This window comes from Dendrobates tinctorius, unplaced genomic scaffold (genome assembly GCF_039654945.1).
Source record: "Dendrobates tinctorius isolate UK_male_01 unplaced genomic scaffold, ASM3965494v1 ptg000138l, whole genome shotgun sequence".
Classification (NCBI taxonomy): Eukaryota; Metazoa; Chordata; class Amphibia; order Anura; family Dendrobatidae; genus Dendrobates; species Dendrobates tinctorius.
Genome location: NW_027361806.1, coordinates 10,882,501 through 10,907,727, shown reverse-complemented (window position 1 = coordinate 10,907,727; position 25,227 = coordinate 10,882,501). Strand labels below are relative to the sequence as shown.

The 25,227-nt window shown below is 47.5% G+C and overlaps 1 protein-coding gene across 11 annotated transcripts in view; it reads left to right on the top strand.

The window, feature by feature from the left end:
* The window catches only part of DAB1 (DAB adaptor protein 1), a 947,480-nt gene that overhangs the window by 371,619 nt on the left and 550,634 nt on the right, over positions 1-25,227 (top strand). For all 11 annotated transcript variants that reach the window (XM_073544564.1, XM_073544566.1, XM_073544561.1 and 8 more), the window contains exon 2: positions 2,506-2,556. The gene's annotated coding sequence lies outside the window, so the exon portion shown is untranslated. The remainder of the gene's footprint in view (positions 1-2,505; positions 2,557-25,227) is intronic.

The window sequence follows — 25,227 nt, the reverse complement described above, 5'->3', positions numbered from 1 at the left end:
CACCTTGCAAACTCCACACTGACACGCCCAACTCACTGATGCAGGGGTTTTTACCAAAGAACCTGGGGCCACATAGAAAACACAGGCTGGGGAGGAAACGGACTGCTCCACTACCATCCTGTAGTCCGGTTCAAAAATAATCGCCCATGGCAGATTTTCCTAAATCTGTCTTGGACTAATAGCATGTCCAAGACCTATACTCACTTTTATTCTGCATTGCAATCACAGCTGTGCCTGCAATGCACTCCCGCGGCCTCAGTATGCTTCTCTGCACATCCTGGGTGACACATAGCGACTCTCGCATATGATACCGGTCACTGCCTCACATAATATAAATAGATAATAGAAGATAAATGGACTGATTGATAGACATTAGCTAGATAGAAAATGGATGGATAGATGGACAGATCAGTGGATAGATGATAGATAAATCATAATCTCTTTACTTATATAGTGCCAACATATTCCACAGCGCTTTACAGACATTATCATCACTGTCCCCATTGGGGCTCACAATCTACATTCCCTATCAGTCTTTGGAAGGAAACCGGAGAACCCGGAGGAAACCCACAGAAAACATACAAACTACTTGCAGATGTTGTCCTTAGTGGGATTTGAGCCCTGGACCCTAGATCTCCAAAGCTGCAGTGCTAACCACTGAGCCACCATGCTACCCAGATAGATGATAGACAGATAGATAGATAGATAATAGATGATAGATGGATAGATAATAGATAGATAATAGAAAGATAGAAGATTGATGGACAGATCATTCGAGATAGTGAAGATCTGAAACTTATCTCATAGGTTTTAGTTCACACATAGAAGTAAGGTTTGATGTAGAAATACTTGGCACTCATATAGGTGTATTCAAGAACTTATTTATTGAATGAAGAAATTCCTGAAAATTAAGAGACACCTAGAAACCTCTCCTTCACTTCAATTGCCTGCGAAAATTCCATCTGGGCAGCTGTTCTTCTGTGCGCAGCAGCAAAGCTTTCATTTCCATTGTATGAGTTTATCTCAATTGGACAGAGGTAGAGGAGGACAATCTCAGCTCTGCTACATTTCCACATAGTTCCATATCTTGCATTTCCATTGCTTACTTCTAGAGATGAGCAGAAATCACTTCAAGATCAATGGAATCCATCTTGCATTTTGCGAAAAATACGGTAATTGGGATTTGCCAGATTATAAATTTTTATGCGATTCAGTTTCGCCGGATGACATTTTGCTGGATCCAAAAGGTCCAGAGGTGTTTAAAAAAAATAATAAATAATAATAATAATAATATTGATGATTGTCATAATCATCTCGTCCTCACCTGTCTTCTTTCAAAAATTCAAACAAACTGGTGTATGTATTTATTATTTATTTTTATTTATTATGCTTTGCTTATATAGCGCTATCATATTCTGCAGCGCTTTACGTAGATTTGAATTTTGTCAGATTTCCATCACTACTTATATCCTTTTATAGCCAACAAATGACAACCTCAGCTCTGCTACGTTTGTACGTAGTAGCAACATATTATCTCGCATTTCCACAGCTTCACTATTCCCTCTTTGGACAGTGCTATAACTGACAGTCTCAGCTCTGCTACATCTAATACCATATTTTGAGTTTCCATTTCTTGGGTATTTCCTCTGCTGACTTTGCCGCGGGGTATTTTCGGCTTTACCTCGGTATAATGAGTTTCAGCATGGCGGATTCCGCACCTGATAATCTGTTTCCTCTGCCCTGCTATTTCCACTAATAACATATACAAATGTTATATATTACCCAACAAACAGATCGCGCTTGTCATACACGGAGGAGCAATTGGGGGCGCCAGTGTGCAAACCGCCAAACTCATTTACACTGTGCTAAATGAATCGGATCGCGGTTGCGAGAGGGGAGTTTTCTTCTCCCGCATCACATACGTTACGTCTTCACTCCCAGGAACCAATCAGTCTGCAAATCTATATGGCTCCTGTGACTTTCAGCGGAGAGGAAAATACAGGTTAACCCCTTACCAGCCAGGGATTAGGGGTCCCAGAGGAACCACCGAAATCTAATGTGATGTAAATATCTCTTTTATCTCTTGTGCAAAGTAAACAATCTGCAACGTTAGAATAGACTTTACCACTTTATTATTTTATTAATTTGCGCACGTGTTATAATTTCTGACCGATTGCAAGATCTCTGCTTGCTGCCAGTGAAGGGGAACATTCTTGTTTGCATCCAAAAGCTGAAATCCAGTTCTAAAATCTAATATTACCCACAGCTGGAAGGTTGCTACAATTGTGTCCGGTCTGGACAATCCTCTGTGAGCGCAGATGTGAGAATGATACATTTTACCTGCGCTGATACATTGTAGCAAACTGTCAGAACTGGAGAGAGATTTTGTGCTGCCGATGTTTGTAGTCACGGACGTTCCTCGCTTATGTTTTAGTAATGATTTTCCTCTTTATTGCTTTGTCTACAATGTATCCAGGAAATGTAACTTTTTCTTTTTATCTGCAGGTGATGAACTTTCTTGAAAAAAATCCAAAAAGTGTGAAATCATTAAACAAGGTAAATGGAAATTAAGATTTTTGCTTTTCAAATGCCATAAATATGAAAAACGCTATGTTTCACACACACCTTGTTGAACTTTACCTATTACTAATTTCTAGAGTCCAAAATTGTGTGCGGATTAAAGCGATTGTCTTGAGTTCCTTAATGGCTAAACTTGCAAAGTTATGATACAGGAGTGTACAGCATTTACAAGATCTTTTCTATAGGGCTTGTAAGCGCTGCTCTGAAGCTGGTTGGCTCGCTGGAGTGCACTTTTAGCTCCCAATTCAAGCAGCTTCAGTACAGCTGTGTCTCTCCAATGCTGCTGAAGCAAAGCTGCTTTTTTGCTGCCGCATTGCAAAAGCTCACAGTTTGGAAAAGTGGCACCAATGACTTCAGTAATCCAAGCAGCAGCGCACTGCTCTCCAACATGCAAGAAGCCTGGACACTTTCCTGCAGAAGATGAAAACCACTGAATTCCATCACTTGAGGACACCCAGTAGGTTGTGGCAAACAGATTACCTCCATAGGCTTTGTACAAATCTACGCTGAGAGCTCCCCCTGGTGGTAGTTGAAGCTGCAAAAATTTTATCATGTTCCTCTACTTCTGTTTAATAAAAGGAAAAAGTATTGAAAAATGAAAGAAAAAAAATCAAAGCTTGAATCTGTAGTTCAGTTCTGCTTCATCTTTATATAGCAGCATAGCTTTCATTTGAATTGTATGAGTTTATCCCTCGAAGCTTGAATTTTTCATTAGCAAGAGCTGAGAGCGTCTTTAATTACTTATATCAGTTGTTAGAAAAAAAACAGCGCTGAGAAGATTGATTCCAATGGTCACTCTCATCAGTGGGGCGACCTGAGACCTTCTCATGGTCTGAGGACCCACGCCTTGAAAACACTTATAGTTGTAAGAATCCTGTCTGCCAAGCCATTCCCTCTTTTGTCAAAATGTTAAAAACTTTGCAAATAGTTAAAAAAAACTTTTGAAAACATATTAAACTGCTTGTGAATTTTATCACCTTCTGGAAAGTTGGGTAACTGTAGTATTTTCTTATAGTAACTCTGTCTCCGTTTTTGTGTTTTTTTTCTTTTCACATATATTGCCCGATTCATTATTAGATTTGTACTTTTTTTGTTTACTTTTTGATGTTTATCACCAGTTTTTTGTTTGCACCTAATTCTTTTTTTAAATTTACACCTAAAATCTATTTTATATGTTGTGACGACACAGTAAGCCAGGAGGAATAGACTTTTATCTATATGTTGACTTTTGAATTTATGTGTTTCTTTCTGGTTGGTCAAGAAAACACTGGCTTTTGTTTGTAAAAGCCCGTAATATTGACTTTTAATTTGACGTTTGTTGTAATATATTGTGCTGTTATCCTGGATGACTAGAGACGCAGGATAACTGAACTATGATGTTTGCTGATATGTTGATTACACATTGTCCAGGCCAGCTAGCTTGTTGACCTACAAAACAGGAGGAAAAGCTATGAAATAGATTAAATAATTAAACACTGTGAGTTGATCTTGCCACCATTCTTCCCTTTTACCTCTGGATAATGGCTTGAAGAACAGTTGTTAACTATAAAAGGAGGATATATGCACCTCTGTAACAAATACCTCCATATACAGATGTAACCATACATCCAGACAGCCAAGAGATCCAGAGATCTCAAGAACTAGAGAGTTTTTTTTCAAAACCACTGCTAGGAACCCTCTACAGTATAGCTGCCAGATCATGGCTCCATCACAAGGGACATAGATTTGACATTCTATAGGATACCAGCTTATGGGACCTCTGCCCAGGCTGAAAGAATACAGATCTGCTCCAATGACCATCTCTGAACCATAGATATATTTGAGGTACTCAGGATTTGGATCCACTGGTCACCTGAGCCCCATGGATATGTTTGGTAAAGCCAGGAATCAGACCCACCCGTCACCTGGCGCAATGTAGTTGTTCGGAGAAGTTAGGTTGTGACACTCCGGTCACCTGGCCTTGTACCTCAATGGACTGTTAGCTTCCAAAGCTTGTCTTTACCACCTCATTGGGCATGCCACAGGTGGGGTAGTTGACCATGGAAGCTCTAAAGTTGCAGCTGCCCTTATCCCAGCGAGTCAATGGAAGGGTGAGACTCTGTAATTTGCACCTCTTGGGGTATTGTGCTGGGAGTGTTCTACATGTTATTTGCCTGTTTTGTGGTTCATTAAAGTATTGCCACACTGTTTCACCCTCACCCTGTGTTGTCTGGCTAGTATTACGGCCACGATGAAAGAGCGGGCGTCCAGTTGGATACTTCCCGGTCCATGCGATTTTCGGCTAGCGGACCAGAGTGCTTGCTGATCCCCGTGTTTCAACATACGTATTTGCCTATTTTTTTGATCATTGAGGAAATGTTTTTCACTTGCTTCATAATTTTTTGCAGTTTTGTGAACACGATAGTTAAAGGGATACTGACAAGAATGAAGATGATTTTTAAGTTTACTCAAAATTTCACTCTTATCGAGAATTTTAAGCGAAAATGGCAACGAAAACCACAAGACAAAAAAAGAAAAGTAAATGCAAATAATTGATCGGAGCTATAATGTTTACTCACCAGCCATATTCCAGCTGTGTATCTTACTTTGTTCTATCCATAAAATTTAACCCTTTCCATTAAACACGGTCGAGGCATGTGATCTCCAGGCTGACCACTAGTTCAGTACACGCTTTCCTACGTTATCAGTTTTTTATTTTCTGTGACTTACAGGATGACATCAGAAACAGTGAAATCACTTCTTGCTACATCTAGACCCATCTACAATAAATTCTACCCTCCTTGTTCTTCTGTTTGTCCTTCATAAAACTAGATATGTATAAGCAGGCAGTGATATATTACCTAACTCTACACAATGATGAGCTGCAGAGTTATAATTCTCCCCTGACTCTGCCTCTCTATTCTATCTCTGTAAGTGCTGGTGCAAAATCTGCAGTGTATTTTATGAGATGTAGCTTCATCCAGTCTCCACTGCCTCCTGCTTGTAACAACTGACAGGGAGAAACCTATCACAAGTAGAAGGTAAGGGAAGACAGAGTTATTAAATATCATTGCCAATAAGATTTCATATTTTTATTATTCATAATAAATAATAAAATAAAACAAAGTTCCCGTTGGCCGATAAAAGTAACTATTTTCATTTTGCATTCACATTTTCTAACATTTTCATACTCATTCTTTATATTATGGACAATGTACACAGCAGGCAGCAATTTAAATGTCTAATATTATGGTTTACTTATTCAACGCACTTAACATCTTCTGCAAAATTATCCTTCCTCGGAGTCCAGACCCGGCAGGGAGTCCGTTAATGAACACAAAATTGTTTCGTTGATGACATTGAAAAGGATTAGCGTGAAGGTGTAAAAATTGTACGCTTCCATATTGTATGAGCGCGGAAGCCTTCTTCCTCCTGTGAAACTATTCTTTTATTGTATAAAATAACATAGAACATTATACACTCACTGGCCACTTTATTAGGTACACCTGTCCAACTGTGTGTTAAGACTTAATTTCTAATCAGCCAATCACATGGCGGCAACTCAGTGCATTTAGGCATGTAGACATGGTCAAGACAATCTCCTGCAGTTCAAACCGAGCATCAGTATGGGGAAGAAAGGTGATTTGAGTGCCTTTGAACGTGGCATGATTGTTGGTGCCAGAAGGGCTGGTCTGAGTATTTCAGAAACTGCTGATCTACTGGGATTTTCACGCACAACCATCTCTAGGGTTTACAGAGAATGGTCCGAAAAAGAAAAAAAATCCAGTGAGCGGCAGTTCTGTGGCCGGAAATGCCTTGTTGATGCCAGAGGTCAGAGGAGAATGGGCAGACTGGTTCGAGCTGATAGAAAGGCAACAGTGACTCAAATTGCCACCCGTTACAACCAAGGTAGGCAGAAGAGCATCTCTGAACGCACAGTGCGTCGAACTTTGAGGCAGATGGGCTACAGCAGCAGAAGACCACACTGGGTACCACTCCTCTCAGCTAAGAACAGGCATCTGATGGCTACTTTCAGCAGGATAATGCGCCATGTCATAAAGCTCGATTCATCTCAGATTGGTTTCTTGAACATGACAATGAGTTCACTGTACTCAAATGGCCTCCTCAGTCACCAGATCTCAATCCAATAGAGCATCTTTGGGATGTGGTGGAACGGGAGATTCGCATCAGGGATGTGCAGCCGACAAATCTGCGCCAACTGTGTGATGCCATCATGTCAATATGGTCCAAAATCTCTGAGGAATGCTTCCAGCACCTTGTTGAATCTCTGCCACGAAGAATTGAGGCAGTTCTGAAGGCAAAAGGGGGTCCAACCCGTTACTAGCATGGTGTACCTAATAAAGTGGCCAGTGAGTGTATATAGATGTAGTGGAATGGAATATGTTAGAGTTGTTTCTTGCCAGGAGAAGCTGCGACTGACCACGCATTGCAGTATTTCATAAAATGTGCTAGAATGGACTTCATGGGTCTGCTCTGATTTAGAGGGGGTCCCAAAAAGGACATATGGACAGCACTGAAGACTTACTCTCTTCTCCCTTTTAAAGGGTTCTGTCTTCAAGAGCACGCTGCTACCATGCTTACTACTTCCCAGGGGGCGGTGCGCTCCTGAATGATTGACAGATTCGGATTAGAGTTATGGAGGCGGCCATGGCCTTGAAATGTGCATCTATAATACTACAAACAAAAGTCTATTTTGCTTCTGCAGCTTAGGAGGAACATAAGGGCACTGAAGCTTCAGGATCTCGCGATCCGGCCAGCTTCAGAGCAGCGTTTAGAAGCTTTAGAGCAAAGAGCTTGTAAGTGCTGTGGTCCTAGCTTAAGAATCCAGCTACCACTGATAGAACGCAGAGGTGGCTGATCACCTAAGCAACAAGTAGCATGCTATAATAATTAAAAACCCTCCGTTCTTGAGAAAAGAGAGGATTTTTAAAAAGAGGTAAATTGCAAAGTTGACTGATTTTACAAGCCCTTTGCAATTTAAACCATTTTCAAGAGGGGTGAAAAACCCCTTTAAAAACATATTTAGTCTTAGCCCATCCGTGTATTGGGATGGGTCACAGGAGAACATTTTTGATCCACGTCTATCTAATGTTCATGGTTTTCTTTTTTAACCTACTACCGCAACCATAATGTCAACCATCACGCTCGCCCATCACTAGTTGTTTTGTAACTTTTCTCTGCATCGACAAGAAGCAGCACCGAGTCCGCGAGGTTTATGAAAATCAGATGCAGCCCTCCCAAAAAAAGATAGAGTGAAGTGATGTTATGCTGTCAACAAGACAATGGTGACGGATTTCCTTATGGCGCCATTCCCAGCTGTGTTCACTGATGTAATCTTCCCCAAAAAGTGCATTGTTTACGAGGCCCGTGGGTCCAATCTTCTGCCTGACTGGAGAGGATGCTAATAGCTGCCATATTTGTGTTTAAGGACCTACCAAAGATTGAGCTAAGTGTTTCGGTGCAATGAGCCGTGAGGAAGTCGTTTTAGATTTAGACTAATCATTTCCTCTTTTTATTTATTTTTTTCTTACATAATCTTCATAAAATCGCAAAATGTAATGAATGCAAAATGCCAGGTATAATTGGCGGTATGTCCTGTGCCGGAGCACTAACATTAGCATAAATCATTTGGAATATAATGAAAACGATTACGAGGGATGAAAGGAGAAGAAAAGAGGAAGAGCAAATAAAATAAACTCTGTTTAGAGGGGATCAGATGTTGGAGATTTCAGGGATGAATATTAACTGCGAATTACAATTTTAAAAGCAGAATTGATATTGGCGAGAAAGGGATCAGCCGCGGAGAATCAGCGCTATGACGCTCTACTTAAAGGGGATGGCGACCTTTGCGTATCTCGATCTCAAAAACTTCCGGCTACACTGTTAATGCCCCGGGCTCGATCCCGACCAAGGGCAACTTGTGCACAGAGATTATCTGTTCTCTCCATGTTTATCGGGGATTGTTTTGATTTTTCCAGTTTATTTCCATATTCCTAAGAACAGTAATAGTGGGACCGGTGAGCGGCAGGATTAGCATTTTTTTCACCCTATGTTTATTATGCTCTGGAGAGACCCCGTGTGAATCCTAGTTGCCAATATTATAAAGTGACTATTAGGGTATCGCCCATGTAAATTGCAAAATGCATAATGTCGTGACCACTGGCATGTCATGACCCAGACAGGAGAGGTCCCTTGGCAGTAACAACATATAGGCCCTTTGCCATCCAATATCCCATCATAATGCACAATTCCACCTGCTTTGGGGTTGGTAATGGCCCCTTTAGCTTTTGGGCTGCAGCAATGATATGTTTGCCCCGGTAATGAATATAACTATATAGAGTGCATATTTTTTGCAATTTATTTAATAGGTTTATCATCAGAGACATTAGTGATGAGCGAACATGCTGAGACAAGATGTTATCTGAGCATGCTCAGGTCCTAACCAAGTGTCTTCACTTTGCTTGAAAAATATGTTCGGCTGCATGTCTCACTACTGTTTGACAGCCGCAACACATGCAGAGATTGTCCATTTGTTAGCTGCAATGCATTCATGGATTACCTATGGAACAGCCATGAGACATGCAACTGCGGGGACTCGAACATATTTTTCAAGCACAGTGAAGACAATCGGCAAAGACCCGAGCATGCTCAGATAACACCTTATCCCAGCACGTTCACTCATCATGTTGGCGGTCTCCGAAGGTTTTTCATACTGCATGCACCAATGCAACTGGACTGGTCAAAGATGAGACCTGACTTCTCTACATTGGGGTATGAACCTGTTGCCTTCACAGGCGCTGACTTGGGCTGAAGCATCAGTGTAAAAGCAAATTTTGAAGTTTGATTAATGGATTATTACAACATTGCAGTTCATCAACAAAAAAGGTGTTACCTTACTGATCGGTGGCGGTCCAACCTTCGGACCTCCCATAAGTCCTGATAAAGGCATTGAATAAATGGCTGCAGCTCTCAGTTTCGTCTGGCAGCCTCATGCACTGTGACTAGAGTTGAGCGATACCAGCCGATACTTGAAAATATCGGATCGGAATGGATCGGCCGATCTTAAAAAAAAGTATCGGTATCGCCGATTCCGATACCGGGAACCAATGCAAGTCAATGGGGCCAAAATATCGGAATTAAAAAAAACCCTTTCTTTCCTTGTAGGTTAATTCTACATGAAGAAAAACAACTAAGAATAATGTAGAATGTATTGTGGGAGGTGGAGGAGACATTAAAGCCATAGAGGTTTAGCCCAATCAAATGGAATAGCAGGAATTAAACTTTTTTTTTTAAAGATGTTAGGAGTTACAAAGATATTGACTATGTTAGCCTCATTTATATTTTGCCAGACATGTATGTCTTCTTCTTCTACTTCCTTTTTTTACATTCTTCTTCTTCTTCTTCTACTTCCTTTTTTTACATTCTTCTTCTTCTTCTTCTACTTCCTTTTTTTACATTCTTCTTCTTATTCCTTTTTTTACATTCTTCTTCTTCTTCTTCTACTTCCTTTTTTTACATTCTTCTTCTTCTTCTTCTTCTTCTTCTTCTTCTTCTTCTTCTTCTTCTTCTTCCTTTTCTTACATTCTTCATATTCTTCTTATTCAACAATTATTATTCTACATATTCAGCTTCTTCATCTTCTTCCTATTCTTCTTCATCATATTCTTGTTTGTGTCAGGCATTCCTGTAGTTGTTATCTAGAAAAGTTAGAAGTTTACACCTTCCGTTCTGCCTGTCACAAAAGATTTACAACAGGATTTGTCCGCGTTCAGTTTGGCCTGCAGAAGCAGGCCTTTTCCAGGGGCACCACGAGGAGGAACGGACTCACCCCCATACACTGCTTAGTCTTCTTCTGCTTATAAATAAGATAATATCATTTGCTCAGAGTATTAGTCTTATGCTTAATGTTCTTCTGCTTTGTTTTTTTTATGCTTCTTTGTCTTCTCTCTCTTGTTGTTCTGCATCTTGGTGGTTGTCTTCCTGTTCTTTGTCCTCTTGAACCAGCTGACGGTACTGGCACCCGGAGGGGCAGCAGAAGGAACAAGAGCCAATGGCACTACCGAGGACCAGCTGACGGTGCTGGAACCCGGTTACTAAGCAGGAGGTACCTGTGCTACAAAGCACTACCAAGGACCAGCAGACGTTGCCGGAACTCGGATACCGAGATGGAGGCACCTAGGCCAAAGGCTCTGACGAGAACCAGCTGACGGTGCTGGAACCCGGAGGGGTAGCATAAGCTGCAAGAGCAAATGGAAATAGCGAGGACCAGCTGACAGTGCTGGCACCCGGAGGGGCAGCAGAAGGAATAAGAGCCAATGGCACAACCGAGGACCAGCTGACGGTGCTGGAACCCGGTTACTAAGCAGGAGGTACCTGTGCTACAAAGCACTACCAAGGACCAGCAGACGTTGCCGGAACTCGGATACCGAGATGGAGGCACCTAGGCCAAAGGCTCTGACGAGAACCAGCTGACGGTGCTGGAACCCGGAGGGGTAGCATAAGCTGCAAGAGCAAATGGAAATAGCGAGGACCAGCTGACAGTGCTGGCACCCGGAGGGGCAGCAGAAGGAATAAGAGCCAATGGCACAACCGAGGACCAGCTGACGGTGCTGGAACCCGGTTACTAAGCAGGAGGTACCTGTGCTACAAAGCACTACCAAGGACCAGCAGACGTTGCTGGAACTCGGATACCGAGATGGAGGCACCTAGGCCAAAGGCTCTGATGAGAACCAGCTGACGGTGCTGGAACCCGGAGGGGTATCAGAAGTTACCCCTGAAAAGCAAAGTTGGCATGCCGCAAGCTGGCCGCAGTTACCGAATCACACAGTCCTACAGGGGGTGCTTGTCCTACTGGCACTATGGAACAAACCTTTCTTACCAGAACCCGCAGTCCACATAGGAAGCACCTAAACTGCTGGCACCCTAGCCTCGGCTAACCCAACCGCAACACGACATGGCAACTTGGGGTGGCAAACTGACATTGACACTTCCCGGAAACAGCAGGCAGGGCTGGAACCAAGCTGGGCAGGAGGGAGTACCCGTGCCAAAGTCAGTTATGAGCAGCAACTGGCGATGTTGGAGCCCAGGACAAGCACTTAGCAGGCTGAGGCCTGATGTGCTGTCAATTGGGAGGCAGCAGGACAGATTGCCATCAAAACAGCAGGGGAACAGCTGACGTTACTGAACCCCACAAACACAGGAGCTAGTGTTTTACTCTGTGAAGACGGCACTTCCGAGCAACAACTGGCTGTGTTGAAGCCCAGGGACAAGCACGGAGCAGGCTTAGGCTGCATTGAAGAAATTTTAAGATCGGTTGTAGACTACTAATTTGAACCAAGCTCCACTTAGGCCTGTGGATTCACTGATTTTCGTATTTCCCCTGTCCTCCAACCCCGCCAGTTACAGCTCCGAAGTGGCGTCTGCACAATCCACACTTGTTCCTGTGTTACAGGTGTTCAGTCCGGTCAGTTAATCCCCTGATGTGTGTCCGGCAATGTCGCCTGCTCTGTCCACATTCCGATAATGGGAATGTGGACAGAGCAGGCGACATTGCCGGACACACATCAGGGGATTAACTGATCGGACTGAACACCTGTAACACAGGAACAAGTGTGGATTGTGCAGACGCCACTTCGGAGCTGTAACTGGCAGGGTTGGAGGACAGGGGAAATACGAGAGACAGTGGAGCCACAGGCCTAATTGGAGCACGGTTAAAAATCAGTAGTGGTACGACTGTGTAGGCAGCAGGAGACTTTGCCATCCACACAGCAGGGGATCAGCTGACATTACTGAACCCCACTGAGACACGGGAGCAAGTATCTCTTTCCGTGTGGACGGCACTTCCGAACTACAACTGGCTGTGTTGAAGCCCAGGAAATAGGAGGGTGTAGGCAGAGGCCTACTGAATTTTGAATGAGGTGACAGCAGGAGAGACTGCCATCCACACAGCAGGGGATCAGCTGACGTTACTGAACCCCACTGAGACACGGGAGCAAGTGTCTCTTTCCGTGTGGACGGCACTTCCGAACTACAACTGGCTGTGTTGAAGCCCAGGAAATAGGAGGGTGTAGGCAGAGGCCTACTGTATTTTGAATGAGTTTACAGCAGGAGAGACTGCCATCCACACAGCAGGGGATCAGCTGACGTTACTGAACCCCACTGAGACACGGGAGCAAGTATCTCTTTCCGTGTGGACGGCACTTCCGAACTACAACTGGCTGTGTTGAAGCCCAGGAAATAGGAGGGTGTAGGCAGAGGCCTACTGTATTTTGAATGAGTTTACAGCAGGAGAGACTGCCATCCACACAGCAGGGGATCAGCTGACGTTACTGAACCCCACTGAGACACGGGAGCAAGTATCTCTTTCCGTGTGGACGGCACTTCCGAACTACAACTGGCTGTGTTGAAGCCCAGGAAATAGGAGGGTGTAGGCAGAGGCCTACTGAATTTTGAATGAGGTGACAGCAGGAGAGACTGCCATCCACACAGCAGGGGATCAGCTGACGTTACTGAACCCCACTGAGACACGGGAGCAAGTGTCTCTTTCCGTGTGGACGGCACTTCCGAACTACAACTGGCTGTGTTGAAGCCCAGGAAATAGGAGGGTGTAGGCAGAGGCCTACTGTATTTTGAATGAGTTTACAGCAGGAGAGACTGCCATCCACACAGCAGGGGATCAGCTGACGTTACTGAACCCCACTGAGACACGGGAGCAAGTATCTCTTTCCGTGTGGACGGCACTTCCGAACTACAACTGGCTGTGTTGAAGCCCAGGAAATAGGAGGGTGTAGGCAGAGGCCTACTGTATTTTGAATGAGTTTACAGCAGGAGAGACTGCCATCCACACAGCAGGGGATCAGCTGACGTTACTGAACCCCACTGAGACACGGGAGCAAGTATCTCTTTCCGTGTGGACGGCACTTCCGAACTACAACTGGCTGTGTTGAAGCCCAGGAAATAGGAGGGTGTAGGCAGAGGCCTACTGAATTTTGAATGAGGTGACAGCAGGAGAGACTGCCATCCACACAGCAGGGGATCAGCTGACGTTACTGAACCCCACTGAGACACGGGAGCAAGTGTCTCTTTCCGTGTGGACGGCACTTCCGAACTACAACTGGCTGTGTTGAAGCCCAGGAAATAGGAGGGTGTAGGCAGAGGCCTACTGTATTTTGAATGAGTTTACAGCAGGAGAGACTGCCATCCACACAGCAGGGGATCAGCTGACGTTACTGAACCCCACTGAGACACGGGAGCAAGTATCTCTTTCCGTGTGGACGGCACTTCCGAACTACAACTGGCTGTGTTGAAGCCCAGGAAATAGGAGGGTGTAGGCAGAGGCCTACTGAATTTTGAATGAGGTGACAGCAGGAGAGACTGCCATCCACACAGCAGGGGATCAGCTGACGTTACTGAACCCCACTGAGACACGGGAGCAAGTGTCTCTTTCCGTGTGGACGGCACTTCCGAACTACAACTGGCTGTGTTGAAGCCCAGGAAATAGGAGGGTGTAGGCAGAGGCCTACTGTATTTTGAATGAGTTTACAGCAGGAGAGACTGCCATCCACACAGCAGGGGATCAGCTGACGTTACTGAACCCCACTGAGACACGGGAGCAAGTATCTCTTTCCGTGTGGACGGCACTTCCGAACTACAACTGGCTGTGTTGAAGCCCAGGAAATAGGAGGGTGTAGGCAGAGGCCTACTGAATTTTGAATGAGGTGACAGCAGGAGAGACTGCCATCCACACAGCAGGGGATCAGCTGACGTTACTGAACCCCACTGAGACACGGGAGCAAGTGTCTCTTTCCGTGTGGACGGCACTTCCGAACTACAACTGGCTGTGTTGAAGCCCAGGAAATAGGAGGGTGTAGGCAGAGGCCTACTGTATTTTGAATGAGTTTACAGCAGGAGAGACTGCCATCCACACAGCAGGGGATCAGCTGACGTTACTGAACCCCACTGAGACACGGGAGCAAGTGTCTCTTTCCGTGTGGACGGCACTTCCGAACTACAACTGGCTGTGTTGAAGCCCAGGAAATAGGAGGGTGTAGGCAGAGGCCTACTGTATTTTGAATGAGTTTACAGCAGGAGAGACTGCCATCCACACAGCAGGGGATCAGCTGACGTTACTGAACCCCACTGAGACACGGGAGCAAGTATCTCTTTCCGTGTGGACGGCACTTCCGAACTACAACTGGCTGTGTTGAAGCCCAGGAAATAGGAGGGTGTAGGCAGAGGCCTACTGTATTTTGAATGAGTTTACAGCAGGAGAGACTGCCATCCACACAGCAGGGGATCAGCTGACGTTACTGAACCCCACTGAGACACGGGAGCAAGTATCTCTTTCCGTGTGGACGGCACTTCCGAACTACAACTGGCTGTGTTGAAGCCCAGGAAATAGGAGGGTGTAGGCAGAGGCCTACTGAATTTTGAATGAGGTGACAGCAGGAGAGACTGCCATCCACACAGCAGGGGATCAGCTGACGTTACTGAACCCCACTGAGACACGGGAGCAAGTGTCTCTTTCCGTGTGGACGGCACTTCCGAACTACAACTGGCTGTGTTGAAGCCCAGGAAATAGGAGGGTGTAGGCAGAGGCCTACTGTATTTTGAATGAGTTTACAGCAGGAGAGACTGCCATCCACACAGCAGGGGATCAGCTGACGTTACTGAACCCCACTGAGACACGGGAGCAAGTATCTCTTTCCGTGTGGACGGCACTTCCGAACTACAACTGGCTGTGTTGAAGCCCAGGAAATAGGAGGGTGTAGGCAGAGGCCTACTGTATTTTGAATGAGTTTACAGCAGGAGAGACTGCCATCCACACAGCAGGGGATCAGCTGACGTTACTGAACCCCACTGAGACACGGGAGCAAGTATCTCTTTCCGTGTGGACGGCACTTCCGAACTACAACTGGCTGTGTTGAAGCCCAGGAAATAGGAGGGTGTAGGCAGAGGCCTACTGAATTTTGAATGAGGTGACAGCAGGAGAGACTGCCATCCACACAGCAGGGGATCAGCTGACGTTACTGAACCCCACTGAGACACGGGAGCAAGTGTCTCTTTCCGTGTGGACGGCACTTCCGAACTACAACTGGCTGTGTTGAAGCCCAGGAAATAGGAGGGTGTAGGCAGAGGCCTACTGTATTTTGAATGAGTTTACAGCAGGAGAGACTGCCATCCACACAGCAGGGGATCAGCTGACGTTACTGAACCCCACTGAGACACGGGAGCAAGTATCTCTTTCCGTGTGGACGGCACTTCCGAACTACAACTGGCTGTGTTGAAGCCCAGGAAATAGGAGGGTGTAGGCAGAGGCCTACTGAATTTTGAATGAGGTGACAGCAGGAGAGACTGCCATCCACACAGCAGGGGATCAGCTGACGTTACTGAACCCCACTGAGACACGGGAGCAAGTGTCTCTTTCCGTGTGGACGGCACTTCCGAACTACAACTGGCTGTGTTGAAGCCCAGGAAATAGGAGGGTGTAGGCAGAGGCCTACTGTATTTTGAATGAGTTTACAGCAGGAGAGACTGCCATCCACACAGCAGGGGATCAGCTGACGTTACTGAACCCCACTGAGACACGGGAGCAAGTATCTCTTTCCGTGTGGACGGCACTTCCGAACTACAACTGGCTGTGTTGAAGCCCAGGAAATAGGAGGGTGTAGGCAGAGGCCTACTGAATTTTGAATGAGGTGACAGCAGGAGAGACTGCCATCCACACAGCAGGGGATCAGCTGACGTTACTGAACCCCACTGAGACACGGGAGCAAGTGTCTCTTTCCGTGTGGACGGCACTTCCGAACTACAACTGGCTGTGTTGAAGCCCAGGAAATAGGAGGGTGTAGGCAGAGGCCTACTGTATTTTGAATGAGTTTACAGCAGGAGAGACTGCCATCCACACAGCAGGGGATCAGCTGACGTTACTGAACCCCACTGAGACACGGGAGCAAGTATCTCTTTCCGTGTGGACGGCACTTCCGAACTACAACTGGCTGTGTTGAAGCCCAGGAAATAGGAGGGTGTAGGCAGAGGCCTACTGAATTTTGAATGAGGTGACAGCAGGAGAGACTGCCATCCACACAGCAGGGGATCAGCTGACGTTACTGAACCCCACTGAGACACGGGAGCAAGTATCTCTTTCCGTGTGGACGGCACTTCCGAACTACAACTGGCTGTGTTGAAGCCCAGGAAATAGGAGGGTGTAGGCAGAGGCCTACTGTCTTTGTAATGCGGAGACAGCAGGAGAGACTGCCATCTCCACAGCAGGGGAACAGCTGGCAGTGCTGAACCCCACTAACACTTGAACGAACGTGTTTGGCTCTGTGGAGACGACACTTCTGAACACCAACTGACGCTGTTGGAGCCCAGGATTAGGCGAGGAGCAGGCTGGGGCCTACTGGATTTTGGCAGGTGAATGCAGCAGGAGACTTGCCATCTCCACAGCAGGGGAACAGCTGGCAGTGCTGAACCCCACTAACACTTGAACGAACGTGTTTGGCTCTGTGGAGACGACACTTCTGAACACCAACTGACGCTGTTGGAGCCCAGGATTAGGCGAGGAGCAGGCTGGGGCCTACTGGATTTTGGCAGGTGAAGGCAGCAGGAGACTTGCCATCTCCACAGCAGGGGAACAGCTGGCAGTGCTGAACCCCACTAACACTTGAACGAATGTGTTTGGTTCTGTGGAGACGACACTTCTGAACACCAACTGACGCTGTTGGAGCCCAGGATTAGGCGAGGAGCAGGCTGGGGCCTACTGGATTTTGGCAGGTGAAGGCAGCAGGAGACTTGCCATCTCCACAGCAGGGGAACAGCTGGCAGTGCTGAACCCCACTAACACTTGAACGAATGTGTTTGGTTCTGTGGAGACGACACTTCTGAACACCAACTGACGCTGTTGGAGCCCAGGATTAGGCGAGGAGCAGGCTGGGGCCTACTGGATTTTGGCAGGTGAATGCAGCAGGAGACTTGCCATCTCCACAGCAGGGGAACAGCTGGCAGTGCTGAACCCCACTAACACTTGAACGAACGTGTTTGGCTCTGTGGAGACGACACTTCTGAACACCAACTGACGCTGTTGGAGCCCAGGATTAGGCGAGGAGCAGGCTGGGGCCTACTGGATTTTGGCAGGTGAAGGCAGCAGGAGACTTGCCATCTCCACAGCAGGGGAACAGCTGGCAGTGCTGAACCCCACTAACACTTGAACGAATGTGTTTGGTTCTGTGGAGACGACACTTCTGAACACCAACTGACGCTGTTGGAGCCCAGGATTAGGCGAGGAGCAGGCTGGGGCCTACTGGATTTTGGCAGGTGAAGGCAGCAGGAGACTTGCCATCTCCACAGCAGGGGAACAGCTGGCAGTGCTGAACCCCACTAACACTTGAACGAATGTGTTTGGTTCTGTGGAGACGACACTTCTGAACACCAACTGACGCTGTTGGAGCCCAGGATTAGGCGAGGAGCAGGCTGGGGCCTACTGGATTTTGGCAGGTGAATGCAGCAGGAGACTTGCCATCTCCACAGCAGGGGAACAGCTGGCAGTGCTGAACCCCACTAACACTTGAACGAACGTGTTTGGCTCTGTGGAGACGACACTTCTGAACACCAACTGACGCTGTTGGAGCCCAGGATTAGGCGAGGAGCAGGCTGGGGCCTACTGGATTTTGGCAGGTGAATGCAGCAGGAGACTTGCCATCTCCACAGCAGGGGAACAGCTGGCAGTGCTGAACCCCACTAACACTTGAACGAACGTGTTTGGTTCTGTGGAGACGACACTTCTGAACACCAACTGACGCTGTTGGAGCCCAGGATTAGGCGAGGAGCAGGCTGGGGCCTACTGGATTTTGGCAGGTGAATGCAGCAGGAGACTTGCCATCTCCACAGCAGGGGAACAGCTGGCAGTGCTGAACCCCACTAACACTTGAACGAACGTGTTTGGCTCTGTGGAGACGACACTTCTGAACACCAACTGACGCTGTTGGAGCCCAGGATTAGGCGAGGAGCAGGCTGGGGCCTACTGGATTTTGGCAGGTGAAGGCAGCAGGAGACTTGCCATCTCCACAGCAGGGGAACAGCTGGCAGTGCTGAACCCCACTAACACTTGAACGAATGTGTTTGGCTCTGTGGAGACGACACTTCTGAACACCAACTGACGCTGTTGGAGCCCAGGATTAGGCGAGGAGCAGGCTGGGGCCTACTGGATTTTGGCAGGTGAATGCAGCAGGAGACTTGCCATCTCCACAGCAGGGGAACAGCTGGCAGTGCTGAACCCCACTAACACTTGAACGAATGTGTTTGGCTCTGTGGAGACGACACTTCTGAACACCAACTGACGCTGTTGGTGCCCAGGATTACGCATGCCGCATGCAGAGGCCAATGGGCAGCGGTTTTTATGGAGGTTGTGGACTACTACTGATTCTAACCATGCTCCACTTAGGCCTCTGGCTCCACTGTCTCTACTATTTACCCTGGCCTCCAACCCCGCCAGCTACATCTCTGAAGTGGCGTCAGCACAATCTACACTTGTTCCTGTGTTACTGGTGCTCAGTCCCATCAGTTGATCCCCTGATGTTTGTCCGGCAAGTTCGCCAGCTCTGTCCTCATTCCCACTACTGGTTATGGGAATGTGGACAGAGCAGGAGACCTTGCCGGACACACATCAGGGGATAAACTGATGGGACTGAGCCACAGGAACACAGGAACAAGTGTAGATTGTGCTGACGCCACTTCAGAGATGTAGATGGCGGGGTTGGAGGTCAGGGGAAATAGTAGAGACAGTGGAGCCAGAGACCTAAGTTGGGCACGGTTAAAAATCAGTAGTGGTTTGAATGTTGATGGAGCTGGTGACTCTGCCGTCCACACAGCAGGGGATCAGCTGGCATTACTGAACCCCAGTAACACAGGAGCTAGTGTGTTTCTCTGTGCAGACGACACATCTGAGCGACAACTGGCTGTGTTGAAGCACAGGGATTATAGTTCAGGTGGTAGAAAAATGAACACACCAGCAGACCTGGATACAGTTGCCAACCACTAATTTAGTCTGTAAGAGGAATGGCAAAGTCTTTGGAGATCCAGGCCTTGTTCATTTTCAGAAAAGTCAGCCGGTCAACATTATCGGAAGATAGTCGCGTGCGACGGTCTGTTAGTACACCACCTGCGGCACTAAAGACACGTTCCGATAATACACTGGCAGCAGGGCAAGCCAGCACCTCCAATGCATACTGGCTAAGCTCTGGCCATGTATCCAGCTTAGAGACCCAAAACTTGAAGGGGGAAGAGCCATCTGGGAGTACAGCGACAGGGCAAGACATGTAGTCTGACACCATCTGACGGAAGCGTTGCCTCCTGCTGACTCGAGGCGTCGCTGATGGTGTAGACAATTGTGGTGGACACACAAAACTTTGCCACATTTGGGCCATAGTGGTCTTGCCTTGTGCTGCGGCACTGCCTCTGCTCCCTCTTTGTGCAGAGTTTCCTCCACTGCCTCGACGCACAGAGCTGCTTTGTAAAGCACTTGCAACAATGCTGTCGGGTGGAATGGAAAACATTATGGACTGCACCAGTGACTCTTCGTACTCCCGCATTTTACGCTCCCGGTTCAACGTTGGTATGAGCCTTTGTACGCTGTCCCGGTAGCGAGGATCTAGGAGGGTGTACACCCAATAATCAGCCGAGACGAGAATGTGGGCGATGCGGCGGTCGTTTCTCAGGCACTGCAGCATGAAATCAACCATGTGCTGCAGACTCCCAACTGCCAAAGAACCGCTGTCCCCTGTTTGAGGCGTGACCTCGACCTGCTCTGCATCACCCCACCCTCGCTGTACATACTGAGTAGAGGTTTGTGTACCTCCCTCCTCTGGAGAGATGTCTTCCTCCTCCATCGACTCCTCCTCATCCTCCTCACAAAGTGTCCCCTGCCTAGGCCTTTGTGAGGAAACACGTAGCGCAGACTGTCCAGAAGCAGATGGCATTTGGGACTCCTCATCCTCCACCTCTTCTGAAACCTCATCCCTTAGTGCTTGCAGTGTTTGTTGAAGCAGGCAGATAAGGGGGACAGTCATGCTGACTAGTGCATCATCTGCACTCGCCATCCGCGTGGATTCATCGAAGGCACGCAAAACGAGGCAGATGTCCTTCATAGAGGCCCACTCAATGGTGCTGAAGTGTGAACGGCGCACAGTGCGACTTGTTTGCGCCTGATGCAGCTGGTACTCCATGACTGCTGCCTGCTGCTCACACAACCGCTCCAACATATGTAACGTTGAATTCCACCGGGTGGGTAGGTCACATATGATGCGATGTTCTGGAAGGCCAAATCGTCGCTGCAGAGCAGCGAGGCGCGATCTTGCCGTGCTGGAACGTCGCAAGTGAGCGCACTCTATGCGGACCTTGTGCAACAGTGCATCAAGATCCGGATAGTCCCTCAGAAAGCTCTGCACGACCAAGTTAAGAACATGTGCCAGACATGGGATGTGTGTGAGGTTGCCTAGGCCAAGAGCTGCCACCAGATTTCGGCCATTGTCACACACTACCAAGCCCGGCTGGAGATTCGCTGGCCCAAACCACACATCGCTCTCCAGCTTGATAGCATTCCAGAGCTCCTGCGCTGTGTGGCTTCGATTCCCCAAAGAAATTAATTTGAGTACAGCCTGTTGACGTTTGGCCACGGCTGTGCTCATATCGGTCGTAACAGGCTCCTGCTCTGCTGTTTCTGAGGAACTTGAGTAGGAGGAGGAGTCTATGTGTACAGACTGGAGTCCTGCAATCCGTGGCGTTGGAAGAACACGTACAGCGCCACTCTCCAGATCCGTACCCGGCTCCACAACATTGACCCAGTGGGCAGTGAGGGAAAGGTATCGTCCCTGTCCATGGTTACTGGTCCACGCATCGGTGGTCAGGTGGACCTTGCTACTAACGGCGTTTAGTAGCGCATGTTTTATTTTGCCCTCAACATGTTTCTGCAGGGCAGGGATGGCTCGCCTGCTGAAATAAAAGCGGCTGGGCACGTTGTATTGGGGGACTGCCAATGCCATTAAGTCCCGGAAGGTGTCAGTGTCCACCAGCCTGAATGACAGCATTTCAACTGCCAGAAGTTTGGCAATGCCAGCATTCAGAGACTGTGCTCTGGGATGGTTTGCCGAGTAAGGGCGCCTTTTATCCCATGCCTGTGCTACCGATGGCTGTGATGGATGGGAACGTGCTGTTATGGGTGGAATCTGACAGGGTCTCCGGACAACAGTGGCAGAGGTTCTTCCTTGGCGATCCTGTGAGGAAGCCGAACCAGCAGTGTGTGAGCTGGAGGAAGAGGGCCCAACACGAACTGAAGAGGTGGTAGGTGGTGCTGTACGTTGGCCTACGTCTTGAGGGTGTCTCTGCAACTCCAACTCGTGCTTGGTGCGCACATGTTTCCACATATTTGTGGTATTGAGGTTGCTGACATTTCTCCCTCTTTTGACTCTCTGATGACACAGCTTGCATTTGACAAAGCAAATGTCATCTGCAACTGTGTCAAAAAAGGACCACGCACTGCAACTCTTGTGAGCGCCCGGTTTGCCTTTGGAAGGAGGAATGCTCCTAACGGGTGCCGAAGTGGAGGGTACAGGCAACCAAGTCTTCCCCCTCCCTCTGCCTCCTGTTTTGGCCGGTAGGGGAATCTCTTCCTCCGAGCTGCTCCCACCACCTTCCTGTTGCTCACGCCATGATGGGTCAAGGACCTCATCATCTTCCCTCCCCTCTTCAAACAGCTGCTTCTCCGGGGTTGTCTCGCCAGCACCGTACGCACCAGAAAGTGGCAACTGAGTCTCGTCATCATCTGATGCGTACTGAGGTGTGCTGACCATAGGCACTGGCCCACTCGCCTCTTCAGATTCAGAGGGACAAAGAAGTTGCGCATCACTGCATACTCCCTCTTCTTCACATTCAGGAATGCTGCTTGGCTGGCCCCCTCTTTCCAAGCCAACAGATTCCGAGAACAGAAGTAGAGATTGTGATGGCTCCTGTCCATGTCTCTCTGACTGCCTGGGCACTTTGGCAGGTGGTGAAGAGACAGATGGTTGCTCTTCGGTGCTCTGACCCTGAGAGGATGCGGAAGTAATTGAAGTCGATGCGTTAGCTGCCATCCATCCGACAACGGCTTCAATTTGTTCCTCCCGCAGCAGTGGGGTACGTTGAGGTCCTACAAAGCTGCGCATAAAGGACTGTTGCCTGCTAAAACTGGGGGATGCTGATCCACTGGTGCCCGCAGCAGGCCCAGAATCCCCACGTCCTCTACCTGTAGAATCCCCACGTCCTCTCCCTGCAGAATCCCCACGTCCTCTCCCTGCTGAAACTCCACGCCCACGCCCACGCCCCCGCGCCTTACTCCCTGCCTTCTTCATCTTGCAAGACTGCTTAAGATAGGCAAAAAAGGACAAAGGGGGGCCTTAGTGTGCTTATTCCTGAACAGCTGGTTACAGGTACAAGAAACACTAATTTTATGAAGTGTGTGTGTGTGGACTAGACTTTAATAGGAGCTGATGTGGCCTACACAAGTTCAAAATGTAGTGTTTGGTGAACTTTTTATGTGGTTTCTTTGTTTGAAACAAACTCAAAGTATGAGAACAAAGAATTGAAACTGATAGTATCACCAACTTTTTGGAGCTATTACAATGCAGGCAGGTAACCTACAATGCAAAAGATGAGGCTCCAAAAAAATTGGGTAATACTAATCTGGCTGCGCCGGCAGGGCACAAGCCAGAAAAAAAGGCTCCTCTATCTACTCCTATATAGTGTTTGCAACCAACCAATGTTGATGGATACGGATGGATGCACACTAATAGGAGAAGAAAAAATGAGCTGCACTCAGAGACAAATATGTGTGAGGCAGTGACGCACGTTGAGCGTCCTACAACCAGACGTAGCTGCAGGACACTCTACTCAGCGTGAGCTGCACTCACACACAGTCAGAGACCTCTCAGACAGCCGTCAACAGTGCAGCTAAGTGGGCACTGGCACTGACAGGCTGCAGAAAGGCTCCGCTGTGTACTCCTATATAGTGTTTGCAACCACCGTAGATGGAGACGGATGGATGCACACTAATAGAAGAAAAAATGAGCTGCACTCAAATAAAAATATGTGTGAGGCAGTGACGCACGCTGAGCGTCCTACAGCCAGACGTAGCTGCAGGACACACTACTCAGCGTGAGCTGCACTCACACACAGTCAGAGACCTCTCAGACAGCCGTGAACAGTGCAGCAAAGTGGACACTAGCACTGAAAGGCTGCAGAAAGGCTCCGCTGTCTACTACTAGTGTTTGCAACCAACGTATATGGATACGGATGGAAGCACACTAGATTGAAATTATTTAAAAAATGCAGCTCAAAAAATAAAAGATGTATGAGGCAGCAGTGATCACACTGGGTGGCCTACAGCCTGACGTGGCTGCAGGACCCACTCCACAGCGTGAGCTGCACTCACACAGCCCTTGCAGACAGCTGTGAAAACAGCGCTGCTAGGGAAAAGCAAGCTACAGTGGTGGTTTATGTAGCCTGGATAAAGCACAATATTGTTTTTAGAATCGCTATTTCTAACTGTCCCTCACAGTCTTCTACAGCAGCCTGTCCCTAACTGAATTCACAGCAGAGTGACCAGAAATGGCGGCTGCGGTGGCTTTTATAGTGCATCATGACATCATTTCGGCAGCCAATCACAGCCATGCCAATAGTTAACATGCCTACATGCCTAACAGGATGTGCCCACACTTCGGAGGATTCCCATTGGCTTAATCAAAGCAAGCAGGCTCATAGCATGATGGGAACTTCCTATTCCGATTCCGATCCCGGAATCCGATATGAAAAAAGTATCGGAATTAAGTATCGGAATTCCGATACCGCTGATATCGGCCGATACCCGATACTTGCGGTATCGGAATGCTCAACACTAACTGTGACCCAAGTGGTGTCGTACATGTGCGGCCACCACTCCATTGTAATATTGCGTTTCAAAGCTTCATTCTTGGGATCTGTGGGGTCCGAGCAATCAGACCCTCTCCGATCAGCAAGGGGTCACTGACTTTGTAACTTATAAGATTGGGAATAGTCCTTAAAGTAAGAAAGGCCGGTGAAGCGCAATAAGAATAGTGGCCATTGATCTGTCCTCCCATGGATGCGGCAAATCGTGCACAAGATGCTCCACAATAATTTGAAATAACTATAATGTGGACTAAGATGTGACCACCATCATGGTGGATGAGTAGCAAACGGTTCGAAGAGGTAAAATAATATCTTCAGCCATGAACTGACAAAATGACAAAAAAACGCAGCAAATCCACTCGCGCCGACCCTGGAAGCAGAAAATTAAATTAGAAAATATCAGATAACTTTAAGATAATTGTCCTGAATGGGATAGAAAATCGTCTGCAATTGTCTCCAAGGGCGGGTTAATGTGTTGGAAGTACATAAAATTGGGAATTATTATTGTGATATGATCTGTGCAAATTGTCATTTCCAACTGTAAGGGATTGAGTTAGGTAAAATGAAGCGACGCTGTTTAATCAGTCATTGTGAAACGCGTCTTTAATGGCTCAAAATTCAAGGTAGAGCGACAATAAAGAAGCCGGCGAGGAGAGTAACACGTATTATCTGCTGGAGGCTTTATTATTTTAG